Genomic DNA, 19993 nt, shown 5'->3' on the forward strand with positions numbered 1-19993 from the left:
AAAGAAAATCATATTGGCAATGACCAACACATTCAAAAACGTCAGCTATGAAATGACAGCTGAAATCGATCTATCTCACCCTGTGCTCTGAATGTCATCACACTGAGGCTTTGTCAGTATAAGGTAGGCTGATATTGATTTTTCTGCAGAGACTCCATACTGTTTTTTAAGGAATGGGTCTGCTCCATTAATCCTTCCCCAAATCTTCTCTTTCTGGTCCTTTGTGATTCAGCTCAGGTCTGATATAAGTTAATATTTTTTTCTTGTTATTAGAGTTTCCAAGATGAGGTAAGACTATCAGACAGGGACCCAAATAAATGTGAAGCATGAGGGAAAAGGATACCTAACCCAACCAGTCAGGCAATAAACATTTATTAAGCACATACTATGTGCCAGACACTGTGCTAAACGTTGGGGATATAAAAAAGAGACAAAATATGTTCTCTGTTTTTGAGGAACTCACAATCTAATGGGAGACAACAATAAGCAAACAGATATTTACAAACAAGCTATATACAGCATAAATGGGAATTAATTGTCAGAGGGAAGGCAGTAGAATTAAAGAGGCATCGAGAAAGACCTCCTATAGAAGATGAAATTGTAGTTGAAACTTGAAGCAAGCCAGGGAGGTCAATAACTGACTTAATAGCCAGTGTTTCTTTCTCCACCACTGCCCAGGAGTTTATGATAGAAGTTCAGTGTGTATCTTACTCCTTTTATTATTTTTTTTTACTTTGAGACTGAATCTGTCCATCTCACCCAGGCCAGAACAGTGGCCACTTTGACAGACCAGACCCCACTGCTGATCTGCTTAGAAGCCTTGACTAGCTCTAATGACCTGGGTGAGTTTGCCCCCTCCTTAGGCAGCCCAGATCTGCTTAGTGTGGACACCCAATTTGGCTTGAGATCCACCGATGCTCAGAACTCCTGAACTCAAGTCATGTACTGGCTTCAACCTCTCCCAGTAGTAGGGATTAAAGGTGTGCTCCACCATGCCCATTTTATTCTTCAAGAGATTTGGAGAAAGGGGTTCTAGCTCAATGTCAGAGTTCTATCTTCTGTAGGAGGTATAAGCCAGAGTGGAGTTAACAAGGTTACAGGGACAGAACGATCCATCTGAGTATAAGAAGCTATGGAAAATGTCAAATTGAATCTATCAAGACCTCCGTCCTGGATTAATGTAACTATAGTTCAGTGGGAGACTCCCAAATAGCAACTATAAGGATGCTGATTGAATGTTCATATGCTAGGACTCCCTTAGGCAAGCAGGACATTCCCTGCTGCCTCACTAGCACAGTGGTCTCCATCCTGAGACTGCTACCCAGCCAATTCCTCGGTGATAGATAGAAGAAACCCTTCACATCCTTCAGCTCAATTCCTCCAGTATTTATTAATCATGTCTCTTGTAGTCATCCTTTCCTCCCAGGATACTTCTATTCAATATCTTTTTCCATTTGAGGCCTCAAGTAGCCAAGTTCTTGAATCTCTTGCTTCCTACCTCACCCATTTGGCAGCCTCTTCCTTTCCCTGGGCAGTAATGAGGTTTCATTTCTAGTCTCAAACAGTTGTGCTATCTTTCATCCTGCTCAGCGTCCCCCTGGCTGCATTCATTTTTCTCTCCACTCTCGGGTTTATTCAGCTGTGTTCTCCTCTGCTCTGCAGGCTATCTGTCATAGAAGACTGTCACAGGCCGATTGGAATTCACTTTATCTCTCACTCCGCCTTTTTCGCTGAGCAAACATGTGGGTACTTGGCATTTCGGTCTTGAAAATTCCCTGGCACTTTTCTCTTCCCCCCAAAACAGAAACCTCCATAGTTTTGCTGAAAGCTGAAGTCCTCATTTCTCTTACAAATGCAATATGTATTTATTGAGGAATTATTATCAGTTAATCAACAAGAATTCATTAAGACCAGTCACTGTGCTAGATGCTGTGGACACAAAGATGAAATAAAAAACAGTTCTTGACCTCAAAGATTTTACCCTCTGGGAGGCAGAGGGGCAGGGATGCTGTGTAAATGCATAGATAGCACGGTGCCTAGCATATAGTAGGCACTCAATAAATGTTTATTGATTGTTTGATTGATGAGTTAATGAAAGTTAATCTGAAGTGGAGCTAAGCAACTGGTGTAGAATCATGAGAGGCAGGAAAAATCGCCAGGAACGCAATGGAACAGCTGACTCATGGAGTTTAGGATGCTTCTCTCCTTTCTAGGCAAGACAGCTTGAGGGCTAAGATCAGCTGTCAGAGACATCCAAAAGAACTAGGGTGAAACGTTCCATCTATTGGTTTATTTGGTTTGGTCCTTGGCTCTGGGACAGTCTTTTTTTAGCATGATAGGTAAAGTAGAAAATAAAGAACAGGTGAGCAATCAGCTATGAAAAGCTTTAATGGGCTAGGCCATCCTTGGGGAATGAGACCTAGGCTCTTGTCAAAACTAATGACCCACACCTATTCCAGTTCAGTGGGCTTTGTTTTTGTAATGGGCATTTAACACCCTCTGGTGGTCCCAGGGCAGAAAGATAATACAGTGTATTTCTCCAAAGCATTGTACCCCCCACACAATAGGCACTTAGTAAACTATTATTGAATTGAACTCAACCAGCCTGATGGCTGAAATTTCTTTTTATAGAATTGAAGTCAGCTTCCTTATAACTTGGTCCCAGTTTGACCTTCAGAAGCTAGAGGCTGAATAACTATAAATATATATCAGGTTAGTTGCAGTATAGAGCATTTGAATCTAAATCTTGTAGAGTATAAAAGTTTTTACTAAAACTGCTACTACTACTGCTACCACCACCACTACTACCATTATCACTACCACCACCACCACTACCACCACCATCAGTACCACCACCAACACCATATTAATATACTCTTTTACTACTACTACAATGATGATGACTATTATTCCTGCTGCTGCTGCTGTTACTACTACTACTACTACTACCACTACCACTACTTCTCCAAGTAGACTCTAGATAATCTATTTTCCCTTGTTATTCAAGTCCAGAGATCTTTCACTCCTCATTATGGATCTTGGGGGATACACTGCTTGCTTCCTTCAATGATCACTTTCCTAAGTCTCCTTCATCAACAGCTTTACCTCCTTAGTGTGGTCAGGGTTAATGATACCTTCCCTAAGGCAGCCACCTCTTGTTTAGCTAAACTTGATCCGAATTTGATCTAACCAAACCAAACTTGGAACAAGTTTTTGAAACTGGATGGTAAGTCCTTTAGTAGTTTGGGAGAAGCTATTTCCCTTCCTGGGATACTTGAAAGCTCAGTCCTATGTTTCTCAAGAAGGCATCCACTACAATGAAATGAAGATGAGGGCAGCTAGGTGGTGCAGTGGATAAAGCACTGGCCCTGGATTCAGGAGGACCTGACTTCAAATCTGGCCTCAGACACTTGACATTTACTAGCTGTGTGACCCTGAGCAAGTCATTTAACCCTCATTTACTCACCAAAAAAACCCCAAACACAACAAAAAAAGAAGGAAATGAAGATGAAAAAGTGGTTGTTCATTGGAATTATAGCTATTAAAAAGTAGTATGATTATTTATTGGGATTATATCTCAGTACGGTCTTTCCTCTAGCTTCTCCAAGGATATTCATTCAATAATGTTTGAGTTGGAGTTTTTTTTTCCGTAAGTCAGTTTTCTTTGGCTCATGGCAGATACTGTAGCAACCTCCCTGAATAAATGGCTTTAGTTGCCTGGGATGAGTAATGGGACATCTAGGCACCTACAAATTTTAAGATGATAGAATTACAGGTAGTAGAGGGTTTTTTTAATCCCTGCATTCGAATCACAGTAGACCCAGGGACAGCTATCCTGTCAGGGGGCAGCTAGGTGGCATAGTGATAGAGAGTGCCAGGCCTGAAGTCAGGCAAACTCCTCTTCCTGAGTTCAAATCTGGCCTCAGAAGTTTACTAGGTGTATGACCCTGGGCAAGTCACTTAACCTTGTTTGCCTCTGTTTTTGCATCTATGAAATGATCTCGAGAAGGAAATGGCAGAACACTCCAGTATCTTTGCCAAGAAAACCCCAAATGAGGTCATGAAGAGCCTAACTTCACTGAAATGACCAAACAACAACAAACATAGTCTCCTGTCAACCTCAGAAACATTAAATCATTCAGGCTAATCTTAACAAATGATGTTTTGGTTTTGAGTGAACTACTATTGTGCCACACTGATATCAGCATGTGTTACTGGATTCCAAGTCAATGCCATACTTTATGGAACAGCTCATTTATGTACTAGAATAACGCATATTCAAGGGGTATCATCCATGCTAAGCAGGTTCAAGAAACTTTCCCATTCAATAGAGAAATGGTACAATGGGAAAATTGAGTCAAAAGGATCTTGCTGTTACCTTTATGAGACTTCAGCCTTCCCAGCAGTCTGTGCCCACTGGGCTGAATGTAACATTTGGAGGTAGTTGGCAGTACTTCGTGTGGGCAGCTGTTGGCAGCTTCCTCTTTCTGATGAACTATTGACTCAGCAGCATAAACACTTTTGCCTGGATTCAAATTGAGATCAAACTAAAATTATAGTCCCAAGAAATCCCACTTCACACAGCACATTCTACTGCTTGCATCTTAAAACAGTAGAGTTGTTTCTCAAGTTCACATTAAATGCCAACAAGTCATTAAAAACATCTATCTAAAAAAAAAAATCTATCTTTTGTATCCACTAAAATATATATTTTCTAAAAGCATCTAGTTCTTTCCCTCTCTTACCAGTTTTCTTCTTTCTGAGGCAAATGCAATGGAAAAAAAATTAACAAACACAAAAATAAAATAATCACATCCTGTGATTTTGATCAGAAAGAGGATTCACAGCCATTCACTTAAAAATAGAAAATCATTTGTTAAGGTTAGCCTGGATGACAATATTTCTTTCTTTTTTTTTTTTTTAATTTTTTTTTTAGTGAGGCAATTGGGGTTAAGTGACTTGCCCAGGGTCACACAGCTAGTAAGTGTTAAGTGTCTGAGGCCGGATTTGAACTCAGGTACTCCTGACTCCAAGGCCGGTGCTCTATCCGATGACAATATTTCTTAAGGACCTACATATCAACTTCTAGAAGGAAAGGTCTTTTAAGTTGGGATCTGTTGATCTAAGGTTGAATGTTCTGATGTTTAGCAGCATGGCTGGTGGTCTAGGGTCTCATGAGATCTGTTAGCAGTATGCTTTAGAGATATCTCTGTTCTCAGTGGCCTGGAGAAAAGATTCTAGATGTGGGAATTAAATGTTTTTACTCCTCTTACAATTGAAAAACACATAGATGTGATCTACTGCTTATTTTTTCATGTTTCTCAAACTTATATAAAAGATGGGACAAGAAAATAAACTGATAAATTTCCAATGATGACCTAGTAATTCTCCACTGATTACATAATGATCAGTAAGCACTATAATCAGTATTCATTTATTTATTCATTCAGTAAACATTTATCAAGTACTTACTACATGCCAGACACTGTGCTAAGCACTGGGGACACAAAAAGAGGCAAAAGACAATCCCTTCCCTCCAGGAGCTTACAATCTAAAGGAGGAGACAATGTGCAAACACATATATACAAAGCAAGCTATATACAGAATAAATGGGAAATAACTAAAAGAGGGAAAGTACTGAATTAAGAGGGGTTAGGGAAGGCTTCCTGTAGGAGGTGGTATTTTTAGTTGGAACTTAAAGGAAGCCAGAGATGTCAGTAGTCAGAACAGGGGAAGCAGAGCATTCCAGGAATGAGACAGCCAGAGAAAATGCCTGGAGCTGAGAGTTGGAGTGTTGTTGTTTTTATGGAATGTCCAAGAGGCCAGTGTCACTGGATCGAAGTGTAGGTGTTGGGGAGTAAGGTTTAAGAAGACTGGAAAGGTAGGAAGGAGCCAGTTTATAAAGACCCTTCAATGCCAAAAAGAGTATTTTGTATTTGTTCCTAGAAGCGATAGGGAGCCACTGGAGTTTGAGTAGCAAGGTGACCTGGTCACTTTAGACCTGCACTTTAGGAAAGTCACTTTAGAGTATGAATGGAAGATGGATGGGAGTGGGGAGAGACTTGAGGCAGGCAGACCCACCAGCAGACTATTGTTACCCTCTACAACAATAAGGAAGATAGGAGGGGAGTGGGGGAAGTTTAGAGGGAATGATAATGAGTTCCCATCTTGGACATATTGAATTTCAAATGTCAACTGGGTACCCAGTACAAGATGTCTTGAAAGTCAGTTGGAGCTTTGAAAGTGGAGGTCAGCAAAGAAATTGAGGCAGGAAAAGTAGATTTGAGAATCATTACCATCATCAGTAATTAAATTCATGGCAGTTGATGAAATCACCAAGTAGCATAGAGGGAAAAGAGAAGAGGACTCAGAACCCAATAGGATCCTGAGGGGATACCTATATTTAGAAGGCATAATCTAGAAGAGGATCAAGCAAAGGAGACAGAGAAGGAGCGGTCATATAGGTGGGAGGAGAACCAGGAGAGAATGGTGTCCTGAAAACCTAGAGAAGAGTCAAGGAGGAGGGAGTGATCAACAAAGGCTACAGGGAGGTCAAAGAGATAAAATAAAAGACCATTGGATTTAGCAAATGAAAGATCATTAGTAACTTTGGAGAGAGCAGTTTCAGTGGAATAATAAGGTTGGAAGCCAGATTATAAAGGGTTAAGAAGAGAGTAAGAGAAGATAAAGTGGAAGCATCCATTACAGGTGACCTTTTTTTTGTTTTGTTTTGTTTTTTTGTAGGGCAATGAGGGTTAAGTGACTTGCCCAGGGTCACACAGCTAGTAAGTGTCAAGTGTCCAAGGACAGCTTTGAACTCAGGTACTCCTGAATCCCGGGCTGGTGCTCTATCCACTGCACCACCTATCTGCCCCCTACAGGTGACCTTTTTAAGGCAAGGGTAGAAGAGAAACAGGAGGATAGCAGGGATGGAAGGATCAAGTGAAGTGGTTGGTTTGTTTGTTTTTAAGGCTAGAGGAAGCATGGGCATGTTTGTAGTCATCAAGGAAGAACCAATATGCAGGGAGAGATTGGAGATTGTGGAGATAGTTGGGATGATATTGGGGAAAATCTGCTGGAGAAAGTGGGAGGGGAGGGAACAAAGACTGAGGTTGACCTTGGCAAAGAGAAAGACTGCTTTTTCATTAGAGACTAGAAAAGAAGATAGTAAAATATGATATTAGAGGGATGTGAGATGAGGGAAAATGGAAAAGAGAAAGCTCTTGGTGAATAGCTTCAATTTCTTCAGTGGAATACAAGCAGAGGTCCTCAGGTGACAACATGGGTGGAGGCATGTAATGAGAGACTTGAGGAGAGAAGAGAAGGTGTGGAACAGTCTCTGGGATTAATGGAATATAGAATAAACTAGAAAAGAATAGAAAGAATGCCTTGCTATTTGTAAGGATCTAGCTGAAATTAGATAACATATATTTGTAGTGTACCCAATCAGCATAGTTTTAGGACTTTCTCCAGTTCAGTTCAGCAACATGCGAGTAATGAATGAAGGATGTGGGTGGTGGCAGTAATCCAAGGTTAGGATTTGGCAAGGAGAGATTAATGATAGAATAGGGTCAAAGGGATTTGAGAGTAGGGGGTGGTATAGAGTTGAATCAGAAAGTCGAGACTGGGAAAGCTGAATCATCTTACTACTGGGTCCATTCAGAATTTATGTTACATAACACCAACTGGGCTCTCACTGCGGATAGACAATTCTACACTATACCTTCCTTATCAACTCACAATTCCACAACAGGTCTTCCAAACCTTTTCATCCTTCTTCAAACCTCCCATGGCTCTCCCCCTATTTTACTGAAACCATTCACTGTGAATTCTCTCTTGTCCTCTCTTCTTCATGTCCTATCACTAAAATGCCTTCTGCCATTTTTTCCTTCACCCCTGTTTCACATGATGAAGTGGTCTTCCTCCTTACCAATGCTAACACCCTCTACCTGTTCGAGTGATCCCATTCCATTCCATCTCCTCTAACAGACTACCCTCTCTGTCATTTCCACTCTATTACTTATTTTCAATCTCTCCCTCTCTACTAGCTTCTTTCCTACTGCCTACAAACAAGCCCTTGTTTAGTCCGACCATCCCCACTAGCTATTGTCCTATTTCTCCCCTCCCCTTTTCCTTGAAAAAGGTGTCTATACTCAGTGCCTCCACATCCTCTTCTCTTACTGCCTTCTAAACCATCTGCAATCTGGTTTTTAAACTTCAACATTCAATTGAAAATGCTTTCTCCAAAGTTATCAAGGATCTCTTAATTGCTCATTTGAATGACCTTTTCTCAATCCTGTGTATTTGACACTATTTATCACCTTCTCTTTCTTTGTAAAGTGCTTTTTTTTTGTATTGTTTTTGGCCAGGCAATGGGGGGTTAAGTGACTTGCCCAGGGTCACACAGCTAGAAAGTATCAAGTGTCTGAGGCTGGATTTGAACTCAGGTCCTCCTGACTCCAGGGCCTGTGCTTTATCCACTGCACCACCTAGCTGCCTCATACCTTCTCTTTCTTAATACTCTCTCTTCTCTGGCTTTTCATTTCACTCTTCTCTTCCTATATATTGAATTGTTCTTTCTCAGTGTCCCTTGCTAGATCTTCGACTTTGACATACTCACTGAGTGAGTGTCACTAGTATGTTTAGTGACATACTCACTTTGTCCTGGGTTGTCTTCTTGATTTGCTCACTTGGTGATTTCATTAACTCTTCTTGGTTTAATTATCAATGTAGGTAATTCCCAGATCTGTATCTTCAACACTACTCTCTCTCCTGAGCACCCTGTCCTGAATCACCAACTATTAACCATTTCTAGCTTGATAATCCTTAGACATCTCACACTCAACATGTCCAAAATAGAATTTCTTATCTTTTCTTCCAAACTTTTCCCCCTCCCTGTTACTTTTGAATATACCATCATCCCCCTAGGTTCCCAGGCTCACAACCTCAGTGTCATTCTCAACTCTTCTGTCTCACTCACCCCATATATCCAGCCAGTTGCCAAATCTTACCATTTCTGACTTCACAATATCTCTTACATATGTCTCCTTCTTTCCACTCACACAACCCCCTTCCTAGAACTCAGGTCCTCATCACCTCTTACCTGGACTATTGCAATAGCTTTCTAAATGGTCCCTTGCCTCAAGTTTTGTATTGATTTAATCCATCTTCTACTTGGCTGCCAGTGATTTTGCTAAAACTCAGACTTGACCATAGCACCACCTCCCCCTCAGTAAACTCTAGTGGCTTTCTCACTGTCATTCATACAGTCAACAAACATTTAGTAGATTGTTCTGTTTTGTTCAAGGTATAGGGCATGGCACAAGGTGCACATAGCACCTACTAGGTGCAAGACACTGTGCTATTTGTTATTTATTAACCATATACCACCTTTCCCCACAAGTGGGTATATTGCTTCCTTATTTGTCTTTTTACTCTTAACATAAATATCCTTTTTAGTTTTCCTGAGCAATTTGTACAAACTCCAGCTTATGCTCCTTTTAAAATATTCATCCTTGGTTATAGGCCTTAGCTTCCCCTTTTTGAATATGTCCTTTTAAAACATAAGGTCAGGGGCCAGCTAGGTGGCGCAGTGGATAGAGCACTGGCCCTGGAGTCAGGAAGACCTGAGTTCAAATCCAGCCTCAGATACTTGACACATACTAGCTGTGTGACCTTGGGCAAGTCACGTAACCCCCAATTGCCTCTCATACACACACACACACACACACACACACACACACACACACACACACAAAACCCCAAAACACAAGGTCATCAAAGGGAGCATATTCCCTTGACCTTATCATACAAAAAAGGCTCAAAAGAACCCTGTTTATGTACCTTGTTATTTCTAGAACAAAGAAAGGACACACCGTCAGCTGGAAAAGGAGATGAGAAAACCTCTACAAGCAAAGACTATGAGAAAAAAATGAAGAAACATCACCCGACACAAAACATGCTTATTCTCTTGCCTGCAAAAATAACCCAAAGAAAGTAGGTCTTAAACAAAATTCTGGGATTGAGAGCCCTGCTGAAACAAAACAAAAAACCCTATCGGTTCAAACTTGACAAATGACAATTCAATCGATATATTTTCTTAATTTTCTTCTCAGCCTCTGAAATGACCTCAACAGGTTCACTAGAATGAAATCCCACAAAGCTATTTTCTTCCTTTTTTTTTTTTTTAGTTAAGCAGCTGCCACTAAATGGAAAGGAAGAGTTCTTAGTTTAAAACATGCCTTTAGAATAAAATGGAATTGGAAATGCCTCAAATCCATTTTAGAGACATCTTCCCTGTCAAAAATCAATATAGCATTTGCATTATACAATGTGCCAGTTCATAAAGTATAAACTGCTAGGACCCTCAATTTAACATTCTCTGAGATGATATTAAATTCCAGATTTTATATCTGCTATTGCCTATTTAAGACTGAGTTGTAAATCTAACGTCTCTCCCCAGCTTACAAATCTGACAATGCTCGATAAAAACTTTTATAATCAAGTTCAATAAAGAATCACAAATCTCCATCTTGTGATTTTTACTTTACAACAAACTTCGTAAATAACTTTGCCCTGCCTTGACTTTTGCCAGTTTGGGGTCCTTTTTTTAAAAAGAGGAAAGAAAAATACTATGTAAACTCTCCATCTCGGGCAGAAATGGTTCTTAGTGAAAGATTCTGAAATGATGTCTCTATCTTTGGTTCTGGCTCATGAAAAGAGTCAGAAAAGTGAATCTTTCTAACATATGTGTGTGACCTGTCACTTGTATAGAATGCTTACCTGACAAAGGAAGATAGTATTTTCCTAAAATTTTCACAAAGCAATATTTTTCTAAAAGTTTCTTTTTTTATTATGAAATTGACAAATCTCAATAAGCAAGAACATTTACTTTGCAATGAAGAATAGAAAGAAAGGGGTTTATATGTGTTACCTTGAGACTTTAATCCAATCCAGCTTGTTTTTTGTTGTTGTTGTTGTTTGTTTGTTTTGTTTTTTAAAATCCGAACTGTTTCTTTTGTGCTCATTCTTCTAATCTAGCTGGTTGGGTTCCCAGAAGGTGTCTCTCTACTGCTCTCTTCTGGATTCTAGAGGTAACCTTGAGGGATTGTAGCTTCTAATACTATCACTCATGGGAGCCCATTTGGTGGACTCCCCCAATACTGATCAACCAATTAATATCAGTTAACTTTTACAAAAAAGGTATTTACTGAGATGGTATATAATAAATAGTAGTTACAACCCCCCCCCCACTTCCTAAACCATGGTGTACACTTTCCTCTGACACTTGCAATGTTCTTGGGAAGAATGGGCTCAGCTAAAGTACAAAGGTAATGAGGTTCACATATAGTGAATACATAGGATTGCTGTGTACCTCATAACTTCTGACACTGGGTGGTCTTTTTTGGGCAGAGTTATCACCAAATTATCTTTGGGGAAATATATGGGCAATAGTAGACTTGCTCCTTTGCTCAGCTGGACTGACTCCTTCCACGATGTCCCAACTAATAGGTCAATCTTGGATTGGACTGGGTCAAGCAGGTTGCTCACTAGACTCTGTCGTTGCTGTCATTTTCTTCATGACTCTGGTTATCTGGAGGACACTGGGTGGTTTTGATGGATATCCTGGTTACTTAGGCACCCCCGTTTCATGATATTCATTCACCTAAAGTAAAAAAAGAACAAACCCAAAAGAACCCTGAAGAAACATGGATACATAGTGGCTAGGTAGGGAGATAAGATTACTGCCTCTTCGCCCTCACCCCCACCATCCCCAGTGCTTCACAACCATACTTGAAAACTTCCAGAGAAGTGACAAAACGTAGTCTGCTCTAATCTTTTTGTACCACACTTAATTCTGGCTCAGCCCCCTACCTCATCAGTCCTGGCTCCTCAACCAATCAGAAGATTGCTTGGCACTCCACATTACCAGCCCCCCTCATCACCCCCCAAGTCATTCATAGCCAGAAGGCTTACCAAGCTTCCACATGTTGGATTCCCTAGGCAGGAGATATTCATGCTTCTAAGTGGAGGAAAGGTCCCTTCATCACACATGTTCAGAAGCAAGCCCACTCCAAACTCCCATGTATTTTTCTGGGATACTTACTGAGCATACCCCAAGAGGTTGCTACATAAGTATATAGCTGTTTGACAGGATGTGATTTAAATTTTAAAAAATAAATATTTATCACAGTGGATAAAGCACCAGCCCTGGATTCCAGAGGACCTGAGTTCAAATCCAGGCTCAGATACTTGACACTTACTAGCTGTGTGACCCTGGGCAAGTCACTTAACCCTTACTGCCCTAAAAACAAGCAAATAAATGAATAAACAAATAAATAAACAAATGGGTGAATGTTTATTTATTAACGATGCTGCTGTATAGTCCTTTATCTTTTGCTAGTCTAAGTATTAGATCTATATTTGTCTCATAAGAGTTTGGTAGAAGATTTTCTTTTGACCAGGAATTTTATTTCTTCAGTAATTCCTTTACAATTAGTCAGTTTCCTTTTCTAAGATTAAATTATTTAAGATATTTATATTTTGTCTTCTGTTAGTATTGTGTTTTCAGTTTTGTTAGCATATTACTGTGTATAATAAGCATTGATTTTTTTTTTTTTTGCAGGGTAATGAGGGTTAAGTGACTTGCCTAAGGTCACACAGCTAGAAAGTGTCAAGTATCTGAGTCTGGATTTGAACTCAGGTCCTCCTGAATCCAGGGCTGGTGCTTTATCCACAGTGCCACCTAGCTGCCCCCAGCACTGATATATATATATATATATATATATATATTTTTTTTTAGTGAGGCAATTGGGGTTAAGTGACTTGCCCAGGGTCACACAGCTAGTAAGTGTTAAGTGTCTGAAGCCGGATTTGAACTCAGGTACTCCTGACTCCAAGGCCGGTACTCTATCCACTGTGCCATCTAGCTGCCCCAAAACAAGGGCATGAAATCCTTTTTTTTTTTTTTTTTTGGTGAAGCAATTGGGGTTAAGTGACTCGCCCAGGGTCACACAGCTAGTAAGTGTTAAGTGTCTGAGGCTGGATTTGAACTCAGATACTCCTGACTCCAGGACTGGTGCTCTATCCACTGAGCCACCTAGCTGCCCCCCAGCACTGATAATTTTTAAAAATTTCTTTTGGTTCCATTGTGATTTCATCATGTTCAATCGTTATTTTGTTGATTTGATTTTCTGTTACATTCTTTTTAATGAGGTTGCCTAAAGGTTTATCATTTGTGTTAGTCCTTTTCACCACTTTTTAGATTTGGGTGCCATTTCTATAGTCTTTTGGGTTTCCATTTTATCTCCTCTAATTTTTAGTATCTCCTTTTTTGTGCTTATTTTGGATTTATTTGTTGGCTTTCTAATAAAAAAAAGAATATCCAATTAATTAATCTTCCTTTTTTCTATTTTTTGTGGAACTAAACTGCACCCTCAGAACACCTAGGGTGCAGTTTCTGAGAGCCCCACATACATTGGGAGGAAGATATTATACATAGAATCTTTTTTTTTTTTTTTGGTGAGGCAATCGGGGTTAAGTGACTTGCCCAGGGTAACACAGCTAGTAAGTGTCAAGTGTCTGAGGCTAGATTTGAACTCAGGTCCTCCTGAATCCAAGACTGGTGCTCTATCCACTGCACCACTTAGCTGCCCCTATTATACATAGAATCTTGCATAAAATCCTCGGAATTTAACAAAATAGAACTACTGAATAGGACAAATGATTAAAAAAAATGTTAATGTCTTTGGTCTGTGTCCCCTTCTAGATCTGTTTGAAGTTCTACTACCTCTGGCTTTGGTTTTGTTTTTTGTTTTGTTTTTTTGTAACCCATTTGTGGCTGAGGAACTTGCTTACTTTCTCTCACCCTAAATTATATTTTCCAGTGACTTTGTAAGTGGCAAGTATGTATGTGTGTATGTATATATATACATACACATATATGTATGGGTGTATGTGTATATATACATATACATATATGGTTCTGCTGATTTTACCTTGTATGATATTTCAAAATATTTCAAAGATCATTCAAGCCCACACTGAAATAGAAACAGTCACATTAAAGTGTAAAGAAAAATAGGATCGACCATAACTCCTTCCTCCTTTCCCCAACATTACCCCAAACTGACAACTTATTGCTGAGAAACAGTCTATTTAATCCTCAGAAAAGAAAGAGGAACCTGACCACTAAAAGTGTTCCTCTTCAAGCCAATAAGCTTGAAATTGGAAGAACAGTAAGAAGACCAGTAAAAATAAACAACTAACTGTTGTTGTAAAGAAAGAAAAATGCATGTCATAGACAAGATAATTCAGATTTAAGATTGGAAAAAGGCCATTTTATAATTAATTAATTAATTAGGGTTTTTTTTTTTTGCTGGGTAATGAGTGACTTACCCAGGGTCACACAGCTAGTAAGTGTTAAGTGTCTGAGGCCAGATTTGAACTCAGGTTCTTCTGAATCCAGGGCCAGTGCTTTATCCACTGTGCTACCTAGCTGCCCCCTAAAAGACCATTTTTTAAAAATGAAGAAATGCCATTTCCATTCAATTCATTCCAATTACATTTCATACCAAAACTGTTATCAGAAGAAGTCCAAATGAGCCTATAAGGTGTGGACATCTTCATCAGACTGTAAAACACTTAGCCCCCAAAATGCTTTGGAGATTTTTTTTTTTTACTTCCAATGCATCTGAAAGTCTTGTTCCTATTGAGGATACAATGAGCTGATAAATATATTAATATAGCAAAACATTTTTGAAATTATAGAAATTTCTAAGTGGAGATAGAATACTGTAACATTGTACCTTGCCCAAGTCCACATGTTGTGAAAGGTTAAGGAGTTTATCCAAGAGATAGAGATAAACATACTTTAATGCCTTTGTGACTCACTTGCTTTCAACCCCATTAAAAACTCATAGGCTATAATCAATGCAAGACTTGGAAAAATGGATGTTTGCCAAACATACGCTTAATATCTAATGTGAAAAAAAGAGCAGCTTCATGGTAAAGAATGAAAGAATATGTCAAAATCTTGTGAATGCAATCCAAATCATGTAAAAACAAGTGACTGCAGTAAATGGAGGACAAATTGCACATTGAAAGTATTCTTAAGCTATAAAAACTGTATGGTTTATTGCATATCAGTGATTTTGATTATTTACTTTGTTCCAGTTAATTTATACACTTCTGTATTTCTATACTCTTTCAAGTACCAGACAGTTTTTATAATTATGGTTTATAATATATTTTGAGATAGGGGAGTGTGCTATTTCTGCTTTGCTAATATAGTTCTTTACATTCTTGCCTATCCATTTTTTCCATATAAATTTTATAATGGCTTTATCCTATTCAGTATAATAATTAACTAGTATTTTGTTAATTATGGAAAACAATTTGGGAAGAATTAACATTTTTGTTATATTTGCTTGACATAACCATTAGTAAGGGATATTTCTCCATTTGTTCTAATTATTCTTGATTTCTGTTGAGTAAATTTTGAGCTGTCATTCTATAGGTCATTTATATGTCTTGATAATTTAGTTCCTGTGTATTTGATGCATTTTATCTGTATTACAATAGGTAATTATCTTTCTCAGTTCCCTTTAGTTTTGTTGGCAATGTATTGGAATTTGGATAATTTTTGCAGGTTTACCTTTTATCCTATTACTTTACTAAATTCATTTATTACCTCCATTAATATTTTGTTGTTGTCAGTTGTCTTGAGTGTTCTAGTTATGCAAAAGATATTTTTAAAATTTATTTGTTGCTAATGTTTATTACTTTAATTTAATTTTATGCCTTTTTGCTATGAGTTCCAAAACTATTAAATAGGAATGACAAAATAGAATCCTGTTCAACACCTGTTATGAGGAAAAGTTTCTAATATTGTTTTATTGAATGTAACATTAGCACATAGTTTCAGATATATACTTTCTACAATATTTTTCTCTTCTTGTATTAGATTTTAAAATATAAATGAATGCTATATTTTGTTTTTAAAAGCTTTATTCTTTAATGACACAATCATTAGGTCTTTTTATCTTATTGATATTATTTGTAATATTGCTATTGAGAAATTGTAAGTTCCTTGAGGGTAAGCCTATTTCATTTTTATATTCATATTGACACCTAGCACAATGCTTGGCACATAATAGAATCTTTTTTGGGAGGGGTGGGGCAATGAGGGTTAAGTGACTTGCCCAAGGTCACACAGCTGGTAAGTGTCAAGTGTCTGAGGCAGGATTTGAAATCAGGACCTCTTTTTTGGGGGGTGGGGCAATGAGGGTTAAGTGACTTGCCCAGGGTCACACAGTTAATAAGTATCAAGTGTCTGAGGTCGGATTTGAACTCAGGTCCTCTTGAATCCAAGGCCAGTGCTTTATCCACTGTGCCACCTAGCTGCCCCATAATAAGATCTTAATAAATGCTTATTGATTATTTTTCTAGTATTCAACTATCCTTGCATTCCATTTGATCATGCTTGGTCATGATGGATAATTTTCCTTTATGTAATGCTGCCTTTCTACTTGTATTGGTTTTATTTATTTCTCATCTGTATTTGTTAATGATAAAGGAATAGAGTTTTCTTTTTCACCTTTGTTTTTTTTTTTAATATAGGGATTAATACTATGTCTAATAAAATGAGTTGAACAGGTTACCATTAAAACATCTCGGGGGCAGCTAGGTGGCGAAGTGGATAAAACATGGGCCTTGTATTCAGGAGTACCTGAGTTCAAATACTGACTCAGACACTTGACACTTACTGGGTAAGTCACTTAACCCTCATTGCCCCGCAAAAAACCCCCCAAAACAAAAAGAAAACCATTTCTATATTTTGAACCAATCTATATAGTAAAGAAGATACTTGTTCTTGAAAAGTTGGGTAGAATAATTTGGGGAATGGCTAAACAAATTTTGGTACATGAATATAATAGAATATTACTATGTTGTAAGAAATTATGATTATGCAAAGGTATCTATAATCATATGAAAAATGCTCTAGATCACTATTGATCAGAGAAATGCAAAATTAAAACAACTCTGAGGTATCACCTCATGTTTATCTGAGTGGTGAATATAACCAAAAAAGGAAAATACTGGATTTTGGAGGGGATGTGGGAAAACTGGGACACTAATCTATTGTTGGTGGAGTTGTGAATGGAAAAAAACATTCTGGAGAGCAATTTGGAACTATACCCAAAGGGTTATAAAACTGCGCATATTCTTTGTTGGTTTTTTTTTAGTTATTTAGGGTTTTTTGGTGGGGCAATAGAGGTTAAGTGACTTGCCCAGGGTCACACAGCTAGTAAGTGTCAAGTCTGAGGCTGGCTTTGAACTCAGGTCCTTCCGAATCCAGGGCCAGTGTTTTATCCACTGTACCACCTAGCTGCCCCCTTGTACATATACTTTGATACCACAATACCACTGCTTGATTTATATCCCAAAGAAATCCCCCAAAAGAGAAAAAGATGTATTTGTACAAAAATATTTATAGCAGCTCTTTTTGTGGTGGCTAAGAATTGGAAATCGAAGGAATGCCCATCAATTGGGAAATGGCTAAAAATGCTGTGGTTTATGATGGAGATAGAATATTATCATGCTTTCAGAAATGACAAGCAGGATAACTTCAGAAAGGCCTGGAAAGACTTGTATGAACTGATGTATAGCGAAGAGAGCAGAACCAAGAGAACATTGTGCACAGAGACAGCAATATTGTTTGATGAACCGTGGATGACAACTATTCTTAGCAATACAACGATCCAAGACAATCCCAAAGGACTATTGATAAAACATACTATCCACCTCCAAAGAAAGAAGTGATATTGATGAAACACAGACTCAAGCATCCTATTTTTCTCTTTCTTTCATTTTTGTTCTTTTATTCAAGTTTTCTTATACAAAATGACTAATATAGTAATGTTTTATATAATTGCACATGTAACTTTTCTGATTGCTTACCACCTCAGGGAGGCTCCCTCCTCTGTTCTGTTTTCTTTCTCTGAGTATAAGTGATTGAATATCAATACTGAGATTAACTTTGAAACCTTGGAGGTTACCTTGTGAGTTCAAGAAGTTGGAAGCTTCTAGGACCCACCCAGTGCAACTACTTCAGTGCTTCTTGGATAAGATGATGACCACTGGCAAGAAGATGAACCCTATCCCTGCCCTGGTTTGCCAGGGTATAGCTGAGGTGAATGATAAATGCCAGTTCAATAGTCCCACAACATACTTGTATATCAAAATCCTGTACAATCATTGCCAAATCTCAGTTTCTCAAGTATGTCATTGCTGATGCTTGTTTAAGTCTTTATCAATAAATGCTTGTGTTTCTTGGGTAAAAATTTCTTTTGTGTAAAGGATCTAAATTATTATCTTATTTTACCTAATTTACATTAGCCTTTATGAATCATTATTTAGAATATGATGGCTTAGAATGAGTGTAAATAGCAATTTTTTTCTGTTCCTGCCAAAATCTTTGAGTGTCTTTTCCTCCCAGAATAATATTTCTAGCGTGGTAAATTAGGCCATCTTTTGTCTCAATTCTTACCTAGCCCTTTGTCATTGACTGGGCATAGCCTTAGTCAAACTGAGGCCTGGGAAAGACTTTAATTTAGAGAGGCCAAAGTCATCCATTACATCCAGGCCATCACTAGTTATCTTAACTTTTGTCTTGCCACTGAACTTTCATGACTCTGAAAGAAAGAGTAAGGCTGAGAGTAAACTTTGAGCAACTTTGCCTCACGTTTTTTTTTTTTTTTAGTGAGGCAATTGGGGTTAAGTGACTTGCCCAGGGTCACACAGCTAGTAAGTGTTAAGTGTCTGAGGCTGGATTTGAACTCAGGTACTCCTGACTCCAGGGCCGGTGCTCTAGCGCCACCTAGCTGCCCCGCTTTGCCTCACTTATATACAATTCATGAGCAAGTCACAATCAGCATAGAACCTACGCACATGCCAGTCATTTCTCAAAATATAGAAATAATAAGATTATCCATAGGCCATGGAAACTTTTCACTTTTTCCTTTTGGAGTAACCCTTGGCCTCAGGTTGCTTTAAATGCTTTTCTTCTTGTGATATCAACAATGAGTGCTTTCCTTTACCCTAACCCATTCTCAGGAAACTTTAAACTTTGCTTTATGTTTAGACGAGTTGGCAGAGGAGCTGCATACTTGCTGACAGAAGCTCTCTCCTCACTCTGGGCCATATGGGCATGTGGAGATTACCCAGATGGCCAAGCTTCCAGCCTCATTGAATGAGCACTCTTTGGGATACTTCTGATTCTGCTTGTGATTCCTGTGGCTGTCAGAGCTAAGCATAGAGATTTCATGGAAAATTCCATGAGGAGGGAGCTAACTCATGCTGGTACAAAAGCTGGTGAATATCCCCTGGAATGAAGCACAGTCCTCTGAGCCCCATCCAGAGGCCTCCCTGAGGTACCTAAATACAGCATCAGTTCCAAATAGCAGCTGACAACTCATTGTGGAGCTCTTATTTCATGAAAAAAAAAACCCTCTTACCTCACTTTTCCAATTGTTTTCTACTTACTCCCTCTCCCTATCTCCTACTCAACCACACAGGGACCATATTTTCCATACCAAAAATTGGGACACATGGGTTTGACAAGGAACATTCATTTGCAAAGCCTCATTAAAACTCATTTTATTTTCCTGAAATCAATACTGTCCCAGAAAACCCAAGGTGCAGGTTACCCTATCCAATCCCCATCAAAGTTATTCTCCATGTGACCCTGTCCACGATGTGGTCTGGTATCCAAAAATACTCTCTCTCATGCAACATACCCACAGTCATAAAACATCCAGCAGGGGCTGGCATGGACAAATGAAATACTGTGAGTGTTTGAAAGAGAAGCAATGAGTCAAATCCTAAGGGTCTTTTCCTATGCAGAACCAGCAGAAAACAACAGACTAACAACAGCTCAGCACACTAAGCAAGAAGGTGCCTTTTCAGAACTACTATCAATTGTCTTCATCTC

At 38.7% G+C, this 19993-nt stretch overlaps 1 pseudogene; it reads left to right on the plus strand.

Annotated features, from left to right (window-relative positions):
- LOC122738668 overlaps positions 1 to 19993 on the plus strand; it is a 178262-nt pseudogene that overhangs the window by 24956 nt on the left and 133313 nt on the right.

This window comes from Dromiciops gliroides, chromosome 2 (assembly GCF_019393635.1).
Source record: "Dromiciops gliroides isolate mDroGli1 chromosome 2, mDroGli1.pri, whole genome shotgun sequence".
NCBI lineage: Eukaryota > Metazoa > Chordata > Mammalia > Microbiotheria > Microbiotheriidae > Dromiciops > Dromiciops gliroides.